Source organism: Pleurodeles waltl, chromosome 4_1, assembly GCF_031143425.1.
Source record: "Pleurodeles waltl isolate 20211129_DDA chromosome 4_1, aPleWal1.hap1.20221129, whole genome shotgun sequence".
In the NCBI taxonomy this organism is placed as follows: Eukaryota; Metazoa; Chordata; class Amphibia; order Caudata; family Salamandridae; genus Pleurodeles; species Pleurodeles waltl.
In genome coordinates, this window is record NC_090442.1 from 332,046,818 (window position 1) to 332,066,055 (window position 19,238).

Genomic DNA, 19,238 nt, shown 5'->3' on the forward strand with positions numbered 1-19,238 from the left:
CACTCTGTGCTACTCTACTCTATGCCACTATACAGTACTCTGCTCTACACCACTATACTCCATGACACTGTACTCCACTGTACGTTATGCCACTCTACGTCACCCCACTGTATGCCACCCTACTCTATGTCACTGCATCCCACTTTGTGCCACTTTACTCCAGTCAATGCCACTTTACTGAACTCTGCTCCACTCTAAGCTACTCTAAGCTAGTCTATTCTATGCTGCTCCACTCCACACAAAGGCACTCTACAGTGCTCTGCTTTAAGCCACTCTACTTCACTGCACACCACTCCACTCCACACTACTGCAATCTACTCTGTGAATCTCTATTCTATTCTACTCTACGCTACTACTCTCCACTCCACACAACTTCATGTCACTCTACTCCATACCACTCTACTCTATGCCACTTCACTCTGTGCCACTCCACACAGTGACACTATATGGCACTCAACTCTACTCCACTCCACACAGTGCCACTCTGTGGCACTCCATACAGTTTCACTCTATGTCACTCTATGATACTCCACTCTACACCTTTGTACCATACATCACTCTATGGCACGCCACTCCATGCTACTGTGCTCCATGCCGCTCTACTCCTCTCCATTTTGTACCACTCTATTCTATGCCACTCCACGCTAGTCTACTCTACACCACTCCACTCTACCCCACTCTTCTCCATGTCACTCCACTCTACTGTATGCTGCTCCTCTCAAAGCCACTCTTCTCTACGCCACTGTACTTCATGTCACTCTACACCACTTCACTCTACTCTATGCCACTCTACTCCACTCCATTGTACAGCACTCTGCCACTCCACTCTACACCACTCCTCTCTACCCTAAGCCACTCCACAGTTCCACTCCATTTACTCCACTCTACCCAATGTCACTCCACTCACTCTACTCTGTGCTACTTCACTCCACTCTATGATGCTCTCCATCAATCTACACCACTCTACTCTGAAACTCTACTCTATGCCACTCCACGCCACTCTTTTTTTGTCACTCTATTCTATGCTACTCCACTTTACGCCACTTCGTGGCACTCTACTCTATGCCACTATAAAGCACTTTGCTCCACACCACTCTGCTCCATGACACTACTCCACTCCACTCCACTCTACTTTATGCCACTCTATGCCACTCCACTCTATGCCACCCTGCTCTATGCCACTCTATCCCACTCTACTCCAGTTTACACCACTTTTCCCTACTCTACTCCAGTCTAAGCCAGCCTAAGCCAGTCTATTCTATGCTGATCCAATCCACACAATGGCACTCTACAGAGCTCTATGCCACTCTACTTCACTGTACCACACTTTAATCTATGACACTCCACTCCACTGTGTGACTTTCTACTCTATGCTACTCTACTCCACACAACTCCATGCCATTCTGCTCTATACCACTCTACACTGCTTCACTCTAAACCAGTCCACTCCAAACAGTGCCACCCTATAGCACTGTATTCCTCTCCACTCCACACAGTGCCACTCTGTGACACTCTACAGCATTCCAAGCAATGCAACTCTACTCTATGATTCCCCACTCTATGCCACTGTACCTTACACCGCTCTACAACACTCCCCTCCATGCCACTGTGCTCCATGTTGCTGTACTCCACTCCACTCTGTGCCACTCTACTCTCTGCCACTCTACTCTGTTACTCCATTCTAGTTTACACCAATTTACTATACGACACTCCACACAACGCCACTCTACAGCACCCATCTCCACTCTACTTCACTCTCCGCCTCACCACTCTAGTTAACACCACTCTACTCTACTCTATGCCATTTGACTTTAAACCATGGTACGTCACTCTATTTCACTCAGCGCAACTTTACTCAATGTGACTCTAGTCTATGCTACTCCATTCCACACACTGCCACTCTGCTCCTAACTATTCTAAGCCACTCTACAGCACTCCACCCCAATCTATGCTACACCACTGTACTCTGCACTACTCCACTCTACACCACCATACTCTACACCACTCCACTCTATGCCATGCCTCTCTATGCCACTCAACTCCACCCCACTCTACACCACTCCACTCTATAACAATCTACTCTACACCACTGTTCTCTACTGTTTCCCATTCTATGCCACTCACTGTACTTTCCACCACTCCTCTCTACTCTACACCACTTCACTCCATACAATGCAGTGACTGTAGCACTCTATTTCACTCTACTCGACACCAATCTTCTCTATGCCACTCCACTCCACTCTTCAAAACTCTATGCCACTCCTTTCTGTGCCACTGCATGCCTTTCCACTCTACACAATGGCACTTTATGCTACACCACTCTACCCTATGCCACTCTAGCCTACACCATTCCACCCTCTGCCACTCCACCCTACACCACTCCACTGTACACCATTCCACTCTTCACCACTGTTCTCTACTGTTTCCCACTCTACGCCCCTCCACTGTACTCTCCACCACTTCTCTGTACTCTACACCACTTCACTTCATACAATGCCACTCTGTAGCACTCTATTCCACTCTACTCGACACCAATCTTCTCTATGCCACTCTACTCTGCTCTGCTCTATGACACTCAGTGCCACTCTTATCTGCGACACTCCACTTCACACCACTCTACGCCATGACACTCTACTTTATGCCACTCTCCTCTCTGTCACTCTCTTCTCCAACAATCTACTCTCCACCACTCTGCTCTATGCCACTATACTCCACTCCACTCTATGCCACTTAACTCTATGTCACTCCATCACAATCTATAGCACTTTACTCCACTGTACACCAATCTACTCCAATCTACACCATTCTACTCTACACCACTCTGCTCTACCCCATTGTACTCTATGGGTCCAATGCATGACGCCTTTTTGCAGTCGCAAAAGGCAAACATCGCTGTTTGCGACCACAAAACAGCCAGGTACAATTTCCCATCCCTATTTTGAGAGTCTGTGTGCAGTTGGGGGTCACAAAACATAAGGTTGTACATCAGACCCTACGACACTCTACTTCACTGTACCCCACTGTACTCTATGTCACTCTGCCACTCTGCACTACTCCACACCACCCCATTTACCCACACCACTTTGCCACCCCACTGCATTGTCACTCCATGCAACTCCACTCCATGTCATTTCACTCCACACAATGCCACTCTACGGCACTCAGTGCTACTCTATTCCACTAAAGAACACTCTCTGGCACTCTACACCACTCCACTCTACGACACTTTGCTCTGTACTGCTCCACTCCACCCCAATTTATGGCACTCCATGCCACTCTACTCTATGCCACTCCATTCTACTTTACTCCACTCTACTCTACCCCACTCCATTCCACACAGTGCCACTTTACAGCACCCTGCTCCACTCTATGCCACTGTACTCTACACCGCTCTACTCTAATTCACTCTACTTATACCACTCTATTTCACTCTACCGCGCCCCACTCTATGCCTCTCTAGTCTATGTCACCCTAATCCATACTTCACACTCTACAGCACTCTATGCCACTCTTCTCCAAACTAGGCCACCCTATGTCACTCTATGCCACTCTACTCTATGCCACTTTATGGCAATCCACACCACTTTACTCCATGCCACTCTACTCCACTTTACTCTGACACTCTAATTTACTCTACGACACTCTATTCTCTGGCACTCTATTCTCTGCCAGTCTACTCTATGCCACTCTACTCAATACCCCTCCACTCTATGCCACTCCACTCTATGCCACTCCACTCCATGCCATTCCACTCTATGCCACTCAACTCTATGCCATTCCATTCCACTCTATGCCACTCTACTCCACTGTAGGCCACTCTACTCTCCCCCACTCCATTCCACACAGTGCCACTCAGCACCCTACCCTACTCCACTCCTCGCCACTGTACTCTACACCACTTTACTCTAAGCTACTCTTCTCTGTGCCACTCTATTTTACTCCATGCTACACCACTTTGCTCAAAGCCACTCTACTCTTCTCTACTCTGCTCTAGGCCACTCTACTCGATGTCACTTTACTCTATGCCACTCCACTCCATTCTATGCAACTCTACACCACTCTTATCTACTCTACGCAACTCCACTCCACACAACACCACTCTACCTCATTCAATTCCACTCTGCTCTACTTCATGCCACTCCACTCTAAGGCACTCCAAGCCAGCCTATGCTATGCCACTCCACGGCTCACAATGCCACTCCACAGCACTCTACTCTATGCCACTCCACTCTACTCTACTCTCTGCCTCTCTACTCTGTCATTCTACTCTACTCTATGCCACTCCACACAACTCCATGTAACTCTACTCCATGCCTCTCTATGCCACTTCACTGTATGCTGCTCCACTTCAAACAATGCCACTCAATGGCCCTGTTCATCACTTCACTCCACACAGTGCCACTTTATGCCATTCCATTCTATGCCACTGTACCCTACACCACTTTACAGCACTGCAGGCCACTGTCCTCCTTGCCACTCAACTCTCTGCCACTCCACTCTCCACCTCTCTGCTCTATGCCACTATATGCCACTCTACTGTATACCGCTCCATCCCACTCTATAGAACTCTACTCTACTCTATACCACTCTACACCACTCTTCTTTACCCCACTGTACTCAACGACACTCTACTTCACTCTAGGCCACCCTACTTTGTGCCAGTCTACCCAGTGCCACTCTGCCACTCCATTCTATCCCACCCCACCCCACTCACCCACATCACTCAACCACCCTACAGTGCCATGCCATTCATCACCACTCCATGCAACCCCACTCCATGCCACTCTAGTCCACACAATGCCACTCTCTGGTACTCTACACCGCTCTACTCTATGCCACTCCAAACCACTCCACTTCATGCCACTGTACTCCACTCTACTCTACTCTATGCTACTCTACTCTGCATTCCACTTTGTGTTACTCCACTCAAGGCAACTCTACTCTATGCCACTCCATTCCACTCTGGGCCACTCTAGGCCACTCTAGACCACTCTACTGTGCCCCACTCCATTCCACACAATGCCACTCTCCAGCACCCAATTCTAGTCTACGCCACTTTACTCTACACTAATTTACTTCAAGCTGCTCTATACTATGCCACTATATGCCACTTTACTCTAAGCCACTCCACTTTACTCCATTCCATACCACTCTGCTCTATGCCACTGTACTTAATGCCACTCCACTCTGTGCAGCTCTACACCACTCTACTCTATGCCACTCCACTCCACACACTGCCACTGTACATCACTCTACATCACCCCAATCACCCACACCACTCTGCCACTGCACTGTGCGGTGCCACTCTGTGCCATTTCACACAACTCCACTCCACACAATGCCACTCTGTGGCACTCTATGCCACTCCACTCCACACAATGCCACTCTATGGCACTCTACGCCATGCTACTCTATGCCACTCCAAACCACTTTATGGCATGCAACACCACTCTACTCCATGCCACTGTACTCAACCCCATTCTATGGTACTCTACTTTGTGCCTGCCACTTAACTCTCTGCCACTCTACTCTGTGCCACTCGATTCTACTCTGTGCCACTCCATTTCACCCTGTGCCACTCTACTCTACTCTACACCACTCCACTCCACTCTACACCACTCCATTCCACTCTGTTCTACTCTACACCACTCTAGGCCACTCTACTCTGCTCCACTCCATCCCACACAATGTTACTCTACAGCAGTGGTCTTCAAACTTTTTTATGCCGTGCCCCCCCTGCTGAAAAAAAAATCATTGGGCCCCCCCTTCAGAATTTTTCACAATTATTTTAGAAAGATGCCAATGTTTAAATATGTCTAATTGTATTTAAACATTGCAGTTAAGTACTGTTACCTTTTTAAAACTGCAATAACATGCTTCTGCTCAAAACAAAGGTATGTTATCTGTATAATATTTCTTTTGGCCAGAGTTTGGCGTCCCCCCTGGGATCACTTGAGGCCCCCCAAGGGGGGCCCGCCCCCCAGTTTGAAGACCTCTGCTCTACAGCAACCTACTCCACTCTATGCCACTGTATCCAACACCATTCTACTCTAAGATATTCTTACCTGTGCCACTCTGTTTCCCTCTACACTATGCCACTCTACTCCATGCCACTCGATTCCACTCAATGCCACCCTGCGGGACTCTATGCCACTCCACACCACACAAGGCCACTCTGACACTCTACACCAGTCCACTCCACGTTATGCCACTCTACTCCATGCAACTCCACACCACTTTATGGCACTCCACTCCACTCTACTCCTTTTCACCATGCTCCACTACTGTATGCCACCCTACTCTATGCCACTTTATTTTCTGCCACTCTACTCTATGCCACTCCTTTCCACTCTTCACCACTCTGTTCCACTCCGTACCCCTCACTCTATCCCACTCTATTCCACACAATGCCACTCCATAGCAACCAACTCCACTCCACCCCACTGTACTCTCTACCACTTTACACTAATTAACTCTTCTGTATACCACTCTATTTCACTCTACGCCACAATACTCTACACCATTTTACTCTAAGCCACTCCAGTCTACTCCACTCTATGCCACTCTACTTTGACACTCTACTGCATGCCACTCTATGCCATTCAACTCCACACTGCCCCACTCACCCACATCACTTTGCTACCCCAATTCACACTACTCCACACAGCTCCATCCTATGCTATTCCACTCCATTCCACTCCACACAATGCCACTCTTCGCCACTTTATGCTACTCCACTCCACACAGTGCCACTCTGTGGCACTCAATGCACTCTACTCTATGCCGCACCACTCTACTTCATGCCACGCTATTCCATGCCACTCTCCTCTATGTCAATCCACTCTGTGCCACTTTACACCACTCTACTCAATGCTGCCCCATTTCACTCTACACCACTCTACTGTACTGCACACCACTCTACACCTCTTTGCACCACTCCACTCTATACTCATCTACACTATGCCACTCTGCTGTATTCTATTCCACTCAACCCCCATCTACAATACCTCTACATTCTATGCCACTCTACTCTACTCTACTCTACAAAATGCCACTCTTCTGCACTTAGCTCTGTGGCACTCTGTGCCACTCAACTCTATCCCATTCGACTCTATGCCACTCCATCCCACTCTTCTCCACTCTGCTCCACTCTCCTTCAGTCTCCGTCACTCTAAGCCACTCTACTCCATGCCACTTCACTCCACACAATGCTACTCTACGGCACTCTACTCTGTCACTCTGCTTTATGCCACATTTCTGTATTCTACACCACTCTTCTCTACTCTATGCCATTCCACTCCACTCTATGCCACTCCAGGCAACTCCACATCACATCACACCACTCCACTCTACTCTATGCCACTCTACTCTGTGCCACTCCGCTCAACACAATGCCACTCTACACCACACCACTCCACACACTGTCACTTTATAACACTCCACTTTATGCACTGTACTCTATGCCACTCTACTTTATGACACTCTGCTCTACAGCACTCCATGCCACGTCATGCCAACTCTACTGCATGCCACAGTACTCTCTACCACACTACACCATGCCACTCTACTCTATGCCACTCCATTCCACTATATGCCATTTCACTCCACTCTACCATACGCCAAGCCACTCTACTCCATGTCACTCCAGCCCACTCCACACAGTGGTACTCTATAGCACCCTAAACCACTCTACTCTATGCCGGTCTACTCGGTGCCACTCTACTCTATGCCATGATTCTCTGTGCCACTCTACTTCACTCCACGCTATACCATTGTACTCTATGCCAGTCTATACCTCTGTACTCTGCATCATTCCACTCTATGCCCGCCAACTTTCTCTACTCTATGCCACTCTACTACACTCCACTACACTCTTTGTCACTCCACTCCACAGTACACTACTCTATACCCCTCCACTCTGTGCCACTCCACCTGACTCAATGCTACCCTACAGCGCTGTACTCTATGCCACTCTACTATATGTCATTCTAATGCACACCACTCCACTCTAATCTGTGTCACTCCACTCTTCGAAACTCCACATAACGCTACTCTATGCCATTCCACTCATCACCACTCTATTCCACTCTCCACTCTCATCTATGCCACTGTAGTCTACACCATGCCACTAGCTTTTAGCCATACTGAACAGCCACAGTGTTGTACAACATGGCTAAAAGACATTGGAAATGCTCATAGCGCTCATATGTGGCTTTGAAATGCTGATTTATTTTGCTTAGAGCAGTCCATAAAGTGCATGTATTCTTTGCTCGCTCCCAGTGCTGTCTGAGTTGTTTTCACTTTCCTAGCTTGTTTGTTTCTTTCACTGTCCCTCCTCATTATTTCTGCCTTTGTTTTTCATTCCACCTGCCTCTCCTTTGCACCCTCACCCATCCCTTCTCACTGCTTAGTGTGACATAATATTGCCTTCCAGACCCTCCCCATGATGTTTTTTTTCCTTTCTGTTTTTCTAAGAAAGCTCAGCAACTCAGTTTACTACTTCCTACTTTGGCACGCCTCACTTTTTAAATTTTAAATTTACCACCCCAATTTCAATATCCCCCTTCTTGGAATAGTACATTTTAAGAAACATGGCTGCTGCAGCATAATGACACATGAATGCACATGCAGTGACACATATGCATGCCTACATAATCACTTCTCTGCTTCCATCCATCACTCTCGTTACACTTTACTCAGAGACTTCAATCTATCTGGCAACTCCAGCACTAAAACCATGAAGGAAGCCAACAGACACCCCTTTCCAACCCTTCATAGTTCTGGGCTGCACTAATCATCTTGCTGCCCCTTCGCCATCACATATGCTACTCCCCCACATGAAGGGCAGCAGAAAATTGAGAAAATTATGCTGGTGGAGGTCTCCTTCTGGCCTCGTGTTCAGAAACCACAAGCGCACTGGTAACACATCATCCCCACTATTCCCAAAACTAGAGGTCAAGTAGATCTTTGGACCTGGCGAAGAGTGTAGTAGTCAGAATCAATCAATCACAAATCAGTGACACAATACCATAAACAATTTTAAACACCATGAAAAACTTAACACTAAATCAAACTCCAAACCAAATAAAGTTTCAAAGCTTTATCACAATCCCAAAAGCAATGGTACGTATATGGTGCACATCACTAAGTGATAAACATACATGAAAACCATCGGCTGACCAAAATGTCTATAAAGATTTAACCTACTAAACATCAATGCTGTTAGACACTCCAAAAGAATAACATAAATCAGCAGAACTACAATGTGCACATTAATATCAGAATAATTTGGAAATATCATCTCACTAAGGTAACTCACTATAAAAATATGCTGGTGCAAATGCCTAAGCTGAAAAAGAAACAAGAAACCACATTTTTATTATACCTCTCCTCAAGGGACCACAGATAGGAATACTTCATCAACAAGAGCGGCCACCTTCTCCCGAACTTAGTTGACAGAAGCATCAGGACAGTGCAGAACAAGGGATGCACAATTAGTTCGGCATATTAGAACTGAACAGCACAAACAACTGGGGCAATTCAGACTAGAGGAAACTCACCAGAAGGCTTGAAGAAAACAGGGGCGACAGTAGCTAACTCTCACAGGGCGTTAGACGGACTCTCTTGACAAACTAACTCTAGTTTTCGAAGTCTCTCACTAATTAGAAAATTTAGGGTATCTTGATTGGTCCTTCAGGTAGGCCCATTCTAGGAGTCAGATTCAGTGTCCAATGGTTGTCGATGGCACCGTCAAGTTTGAACTATTCCGAATTTTCTCAGCAAAAGTGCCTTGTCATTTCAATGATTTCATACAGTTTCACCAAACATTACATTTTCTAGTTAATTATTACTTCAAAATTCTTTCTCAGGACACACATTATAAACTAAGCCTGTTTCACATAAAATTCATGAGTTTCCTCTCTTGTTCAACAGCTAGAGCAAATATTGTTACAAAATTCATTCTGAAACATGTTTGTTGCCTTGAATAAAATAGGACATTCAATATCATGTATAAGCAACCTAGGAAAAGATTTCAGGTAAGAGGGAACAGAATAAACAAGTAATGTTCCTCCACTGCTGCAAAAAAATTACTCTCAGGCCTAATAAAGCTAAGAAAGCCTTAACACACATTCATGTAGTTAATACATTAATAAACCCTATAGTGGACCTTACGATTCAAATCAGATATGCAAAGCAAATTATTTAATTGTAAACATTATTTATGTCATGTTAGAACACAATTTAAACGTGCATTTATTTTTCTGCACACATGTAACTCACATAAGTACAATTTATTCATATTCATTTAATATTTGATTTCTAATATTCTTCTAGTAAAATATCTTTTGCATTACCTCATGACAGTAATTCACCCAAATATAAATGAATAACGTCTTCATGTTAAACGTGATGGCAAAAAACAAAATGCAGCCACATTGTCTATGATAATTTAAATGTGCATGTTTTATATTTCCAGGTTAATTTTCTGTTAGACTTTTAAATGAAGGTTTGCAAGTCGCCACATGCTAACTGTTATGCCACTAATGTATTAGTAAAATGTGATCTCTATCAGTCACTCCTCTGACAGCAATCTATGCTGTCACAAAATAACTTTTCTCATTTACAATGAGACAAACCAAAACCTTATAGTTTGATAATACATGGGTCTAGGTTGCGGTGGTTATCAGTTCTCTTCATTGTCTGATAATATCTGTTTCTCATACTATCAATTTTCATTTCCTCCCTCCTCTGTTTATTCTTTACTCTTTGTCTTTTCCAGAAATTGTAAGCCTTGTAAAATTTGAGGGCACACTGGAAATGCACAATGTCACAATCAATAGAGATTTCAGGATCATTCTCACAAATCAACTTCCCAAGTTTCTAAACGAGGATCCTACCTCAGAGAATCCTTCACCTAATGTCTCCCAAACATCTGTCTGTTTCAAGTCATTGAAGTCGTGTCTCAGACTTGTTAGGTTAGATAAATATTTCCTTTTCTCCTTGCTGTTATCTGAAATGTAAGTGCAGCAGTGTTATGCCTTTAAAACTCAGCAGACTCCTCCTTCCTTTGCTAAAAGGATGTCTAGCGCAAGACGGTTCTGCAGAACCATAGATCTTATTGCAGCCATTTCCATATCATTAAGAGCATTGCACCTGAAAAATCTGTCGACATCTTATCTACAATTGTTAACAATTTCCTTATATTTATGTCATTCAAGATCATTCCCACTGATGGAATAAAAGCTCCAAAAATGCCTCCAGTAATGTCGGAATTGCTTGCTCCTCTTTTGAATCTTATTCTAAGTCTCTCAATCCCTTCTGGATTATCAATGTTATCCACGTGATACATTTTCTGGAAAAACACTCCTAAATAGCATGTGCCATACCAACCTTACATTAACTTGTAATAAGCGGTCTTATCACAAATGTAATATATTCCAGGTGTGGTGAATCGTAGTTTGTTTTAATAGGATAGCAGGAGCTAGCTTAGCCGAAGGCTTGTAAACTCGTGCCCCCGTCACCTAGTGACTTTTAACCTACTTAGCTTGCTCTGTTTTAGCCCCTTTAATTATTTATTTCTTCTAAGATGGCTGCCTTGTTTATAGTTAGGCCACTTGTTATGAGTTTTATTATCAGTGTCACTGCGCCAAGGCGTCAAGATCAAGCACAAAAGACAAACAAACAGTAGGTGTTCACACTTAGGGATTTTCCCTCTCTATACTTTCGAGGGATTGTTGATATTAATTGCCGTCCCAAGCATGCCTGTTATCTATTGTTTTGGAATACACCTACGTCAGGGGACCTTGTAGATCTGTATAAATACATCACACTTTTAGACAGATAATCAGAGGGATTCCGACCAGAGGGCATCGCCACCATCGCTGATACCGATACTGCAGTCATCTTGACGCTGACCCAGTCTTCGTTTCTCTGTGGAGTCTGAGATAGAGACCTCATTCCAAGGTAACGAGGGTTGAGGGCTCCGCTCATGGACACGGTTTTGGCAGATTAGGTTTAGCAAACCAAGCTCTCCTTTAGGTAGGAGGTTAGGCCTATTCTCATTAGGGTATTAGGGCATATTCCATCTTATATATATATATATATATATATATATATATATATATATATATATATATATATTTCTTTCATATATTGCAAAATGGTGGGGGTCTTCATAACAATGACTCTCTTCTTCATAATACTGTTGGTTGGTATATTCATTATCCTAATCATTGCAGTTCATGCAACTTATCGCAAATTGCAGTTAAATAAAAAGCTATTATAACTTTACTGCATCTGTGTCATCGCCTGTGTTTGTATGAGACATAATATATCTGTGAGAAAAGGGTAATCTCCGTTTAACCACGACAACACTAAGATATCTTACTTTGAGTCCATGCGTAAGCGACTGCCATAAATCACCTTTTACTATTGTGTTTCTGGTGAGGTGCTGCTAGTGAGCCGGTAAGCTTGGGACAACAGTTGCGACTTGTTGTAGGAACGACTCAGTCGCCTACAAACAAAAGTACTGTTATCCTTAAACCAGCAGTCTTGCTCAGAGCAAGAGTCCAAACTATGACACAGGCACAGTGGGGTCTTGTCCATTTAGCATAAAATCCCATACACTCTTAAACAAAAACACATCTGCATTCACTCGTTCCTTCAAACTTACTGTCAGCTTTTGATTGTGGCCTACACGTACAAAGCTTTCCTACATGTTGCTAATCTAAAGTTAAGTGCCCTTGTGTATCTGGTGTGTTGTGAACTGATTTCAGTCTGGAAACTATACCCTTATCTATCTTTTCTTTCATTGCTTTTCTTCTTTCATCAACTTAATTAATTAACTCCTCTTCTACCCATGTAAGAAGACATTTTAAATTATTCTGGTGTGCATATGCTGTGCCAAATGTTAGTGTAGGTTCAAAGAACCCACCTACTATATATATGTTCTTAGCTTTTTCAATACTACTCAAATGCTGATTAATGGGAACAAAAGGGAACACGAAATTGAAGCTAGAATAGAAGTACTGAATGTATTCTTGATTGTAGACATGCTAATAATAAACTGAAACTAATGACATGAGTTAGTGGTAAGGTGTGATAAGTGATCCCTTCTTGTACTGACAAATGAATTTGTGTACACACATAACAATCACACACATTCATTGTGTCCACATACTCATACAGCAAACTATAATAAACATTGGAAGATAAATCTCCCTGTGTGTCATCTGAATGAAGCAATCCCTCATCCTTATAAAACTTATCCTGTTTAAATGTTGTCAACCTCTGCACTAGAGTTGCTGTGCTCTGCATCTCCCCTTTTATTGAATCACTAATTCCTGCAATCAATAAAATACATGCAATTATGCATACTCTAACTAAACCAATGCACACATATCTACATTTACTGTGTTTTCCCTTTGCTCAGTTCATGGCTTCTACAAAATCAGAGAAAAAAGAAAAAGGAAGGAAACAAATATAAAAAGCAAAATGAGCAAACTCAAAACAAAATGATTCTTCAAGGTCTTTTCGCATTATTTACAACAGTTCTTGATTTTCAAAAAGAGTAAAAAAATATTCTTCGAGTTCAACTAAAAGTTCTCAAAATTAGTTCATATGTTTGTTTTAAATAGAACACAGTCTGATGATCACTTATGGTCACTTCCAGAGTGTAATATCTTTGTCTTTGTTGATCAATTGGCAAGATTATTTAAAAACTCAGTTCAAATGCGATTTCAAGTTCCAGAATGTTTAGCTGTACTCTCACGGTCAAAACAAAAGGCCATAAACTCTCTCTCCCATTCATTTGTGACAAGATAAATCCATCCAGGTGAAGAGTATCTGTGACTTGGCACTCTTTTGCTTTTCATTCTCCTTACAACACCATCTTCATATTCACTTTGATTTGACTCTTCAACTGCTTCTGTCATAGCTGGGAGTTTATCAGCAACCAGTTCATTATGTGACTGCAGGCCATTTATCTCCTTTCACAGTTCTCTTTTAGGGTACAACTGCATTCACAATGTTTACTGTGCTGGCAGGAGTCAGTTGACTGTGACTTAGCCCTCCTGCACCTTTGCCTACATTCAGGCTGCTTGCACCTTCACTTCTTTGCATGTTTTGTTCTTCAGCCACTGGTTCCATCCTCACAGGCTTGGTTGAGCCAAACCCCTTCTTCATCAGCATTAGCTCTTGTGGGATCAGACTCTGTGTATTCAAGAGGACACAGAACTTTGCCTGTATGTCTTGCATGAATCCAGTTCAGAAGACCAGCACACTTCACAGCTGTTGTCGTCACCAAGATAACTTGAAAAGGTCCTTTCGACTGTGGTTCTAGGCAAGTTTTCCTGACATGTTTCCTAACTAAAATCCAATTGCCAGGTTTCAAGCTATGACACTGCTCTTGAGCCATTTGAGCTGTTGCTGCTTCAGCTTCATGAGACAAAGAACAAATTACATTAGCCAGACCTTTGCAATAATCCAGAAGTGAGGCCTTCTTTACGAGTTTAGCAGTATTCGGGCAAGACCGCCATGCAAAATCCCGCCACCATCCCAGTGTTGGCGGTACAGTGTTTGCCATATTACGAGTCACAAACACCAAGCCGACGAAACGCAGCCAGAAATCCAACACCGCCAGTGCCACTGATGGCAAAAGAGCGACTGTCTGTCTGCCGAGCCCACCACGCCAACACCATTCTGGCCGCCATATTATGAATTACAATTCACAGCAGAACATGCATGGCAGTAAACCACTGGCGGTGCGCACCGCGGTGGGTTAGAAAAATGCTGCCAATAGAAGGCAACACCAGATTGGGCAGCCCAAATACTCCACAGCTGAAACATATACATACACCACACATACCTGTTCACTGCACTATAATACACCCCCTCACATCGCCACAAGCCCTTGCAAATATCACCATGAGCCAGAGATATACAACCCATGAACCACTGCACATAGAGCAATAATTCACATGTTGCACGTACCCCCACAGCAATCATCCACCTGCTCTGCACCTCACATGCATAGTACGCATCCCCACAACATGTCACGCCACAAGCACCCACGCTTCACTGACAATGAGTTGTGGGTCATGGTGGACGAGATTGTCAGAGTTGAGCCACAACTGATGTGAGCACAAGTCCAGCAAACATCAATGGCCAGGAAAACCGAGCTATGGCAGAGGATCATTGACAGGGTGAATGCAGTCGGCAGCTACCCACGCACAAGTAGGACATCAGAAAGAGGTGGAAGGACCTCAAGGGAAAGGTCCGTTCCATGGCATCCAGGCACAACATCGCCCTCAACACAACTGGTGGTGACCCCCCCACCTCCTCCTCTTGACCTGACAACCTGGAGGAGAAGGTCTTGGACATCATGCATCCTGAGGGCCTGACAGGAATCATTGGAGGGATTGATACTGGTAAGGAATCTACACGCTCTCTGAGCACTAACCTCTCCAGTCCTGCATGCCTCCCAACCACCTACCACTCTCCATCATATCACAAACCACAAGAATGCATCCCCCACTATCACCCCACCTTCCTACTCTGCATGCCACACCACATCTCTCCCAATATTCACCCACCCACCCCGCACAATGCATGCTAAACCTTCAATATCTCATCAACTACTACTCCCACAATCCATCACTAGGCATGCCGGATCCGAGTCACACTCACACCTCACAATGGTGCACCTGCATGGACATTCATCCCACAGCCCATCCTGACTGCTAGCCAACACCACCTCACTACCAATGCCAATTACAGCAATGTCAAACAGCAAACCCACAACTACAATTGATATGACAGGCATGGCCCAAAGGCCATTCACCATGCTGTGTCAGCATTGCTGCAAACGTCATTGCCATCCCTGGGTAACGATTCCACCCACTACAAGTGGCACACCATGACACTACAATGACATTTCCAAGTAATAACTCTCACCCGTTCCATCCACAGCAAACCCTGCTACTGCCATCCACCAGAGGATGTCAGGGTCAGACAGCCCTCCCCAGGAGGAAGGCCCCAGTGGATGTTTGGGGGACAATGAAATGCCTGGGCCATCTGGGGAGACTGGCCAGTCCACCACGAGCAGCCCCAACCTAGACACCCCAGACTCACCCTCCCGTGTGGCTACAACACCACAGCTAGCCCCTTCTCGCCAAACGTGTGCCTCAGGGACCATTGAGTTAGAGGTGTGCCCCACAGTACAGGGGCCTGGGTCAAGGGCACCCGCCCCAGACAATGAAGGCGTTGGTGCTACAGGGAGTGTGCATACTGTGCCAGGGCTAGTGGGAGGGGATCTGTGGTCCAAGGGAGGGAGCAGGAACAATAGACTGTCCAGGAGGCCCTCATATAGGGCCTGGGTGCATACCACCAAACCCAGGCCCAGATCCTCACTACCATGCAGGAGACCCAGAGGCTACAGAGGGACAACCATCAGGAGGCCATGCAGCAGTGGCAGACCCACAATGCCACCATGGCCACCATAGCAAGTGTGCTGACGGAACTTGTCACCTTCCAGCGTCAGTCCACCTCCCACCAGCAGGCCCCTACCATTTTGCAGATCACATCTGAACCCTCCATGTCAGCTGCAACCAGTGGAATGGAGGCCCTGCCACAGGGCATGCAGGAGACCAGCACCCCTTCCCCTATAGCTGAGGAGCCCCCACGTTAGCAAGGACGTCTAAACATACATTCAGCCTCCACTGATGCCAAGACCACCGCCCGGAAGTGAGCCACTTCAGAACATACTCCCTTGTGTGTCACAGCGACACCCTGTTGACTGTCCACTGTCATAACACCTTTTTCACGTGGCCATCATACTGGACAACGACTCCCCACAGGTGGGCTAAGTACTCTGACAATCTCACTGACCATGACCGCACTCATAAGCCCTTACACTTGTATTATAAAAATAAACACCTTTCAGCACAGTTTCTGTCTACGTCTTTATCTACCATGAGTACATTATGTACAGCCATCACATATGTAACAGGAAGACCATTGACCTACCAATTTATGTGACAGTGCTAGAAGGGGGAGCAATCATTTACAAGTTCTGTAATACAGTTAACAACACTACACCCAAATTGAATACACAACCCAGGTAGCAGCCCTGCACACAGCAGACATTGTTACTGGTTACATAGCATGGCTCTGACACATAACTGCATGTCATTGGAAGCATTGTTGTATCAGCTTTGCTCTGGAATCAGCTGCATCCTCGTCATCATCCTCCTCATCACTCCACATGTCCTCTTCATCAGCCACTGCCCAACTGCACCCTCATCAGCATCCAGTAATGGGATGTGACGTCTGATAGCCAAATTGTGCAACATGCACCACACTACAATAATCTGGCACACTTTTGCTGGTCTGTACAGTAGGGCCCCTCCAGTAAGGTACAGGCACCTAAATCTGGCTTTCAGAACTTCAAAGGTACGTTTGATTACCCATCGAGTCCGACCATGGGCCTCATTGAAACGTTTTTCTGCTGCTGTAGTCGGATGGGATAACCAGAGTCACCTGTGTGCACAGAGGTAATAGGCATATTGAAAACTGTAGGTAAATCTGGAAGGTGGTGTAGAGTGTGCAGAATACATCGGCACACATATGACACGATACATACCGGTGAGCCAGGCAAGATCCATTTGCAATGGTGCTTTCATATGTGGGATACTGCTGTTCTGCAGGCTAACATTTTGCATTTGTCACCCCATGTGGGGCTGGTCAAGACTGATTTGCATATGGCTGGGTCCAAACTGGAATGGCAAGGTGAACGAAAAAACTGATGGAATAAACTTAGATCTGTGACTGGGGGTGAATGTTTGATTTGTTCTACATTCCGTCCATCAACTCTTCTTTTTGCATTTGTTGCCCCAAGTGGGAAGGGTATGCCCAGATGTGGGTCCTGTGCTCACTATGCCACCAGATTCAAGCTAGCCTGGCTGAAAAGGGGTGATACCCCGAAACCGGTCCCAGGATGCTTGTTTCTGGTCCAGGGAGGACCTGGTCTGGCAGTTCCGGCTGGACTGTTCCCATGGGGAACAGGGTCAAGACTGATTTGCATATGGCTGGGTCCAAACTGGAAAGGCATGGCGAACAAAAAAACGGATGGATTGAACCCAGATCTGTGACTGGGGGTGAATGTTTGATTTGTTCTACATTCCGTCCATCAACGGTTCTTTTTGCATTTGTCGCCCCAAGTGGGAAGGGTATGCCCAGACGTGGGTCCTGTGCTCACTATGCCACCAGATTCAAGCTAACCTGGCTGAATAGGGGTGATACCCCTAAACCAGTCCCAGGATGCTTGTTTCTGGTCCTGGCAGGACCTGGTCTGGCAGTTCGGACTGGACTGTTCCCATGGGGAACAGGGTCAAGACTGATATGCATATGCCTGCGTCCAAACTGGAATGGCATGGTGAGCAAAAAAGCTGATGGATTAAACCCAGATCTGTGACTGGGGGTAAATGTTTTATTTGTTCTACATTCCTGTCCATGAACTGTTCTTTTTGCACGTTCCACAGTACGTAGGCATCATGCACTGACCCTGAGAACCGGGCAGTCACTTGAGTGATGTAGAGGTCTGCGAGAGATACCACCTGAACATTGGTTAAGTAGAAGTTTTTATGATTCCTAAATACCTGTTCACTCTTCCTGGGTGGCATCAGGGCAATGTGAGTCCCATCAATAGCCCTGATCACATGTGGCATGTGCCACAACGTAGAAGGCTGCTTTCACAGTGGGTAGATCGTCACATTGGGGGAACCTGATATAGCTGCCAATATGTTTCAGTAGGGCACATAGGACGTTCTTCAAGACGTTACTGAACATGGGCAGGGACATTCCGGTAGCCCAGCCCACTGTTATTTGGAAGGACCCTGAGGCAAGGAAGTGGAGGACTGCCAACACCTGTACCGTGGGTGTGATTGCATTGGGATGACGAATACCAGGCCGCAGATCCGGCTCCAACAGCCTTACAAGATCCATGATAGTCTGACGGTTGAGCTGATAGCACTTAATGACGTGCCTCTCTTCAAGGGTGGCAAGATCGACCAGGGGCCTGTAGACAGGAGCATTCCTCCCCATCATTCTTCCACAATACCTGGGAATAGGAGGGAGTGGCAGTCATTATGTCAGAAAGGACTGTGTGGACGCAGCAGAGCTGTGCACATGTCTCTACTAAACAACCAGCACCTCATAAACCCCCTCTGTACACATTGTAG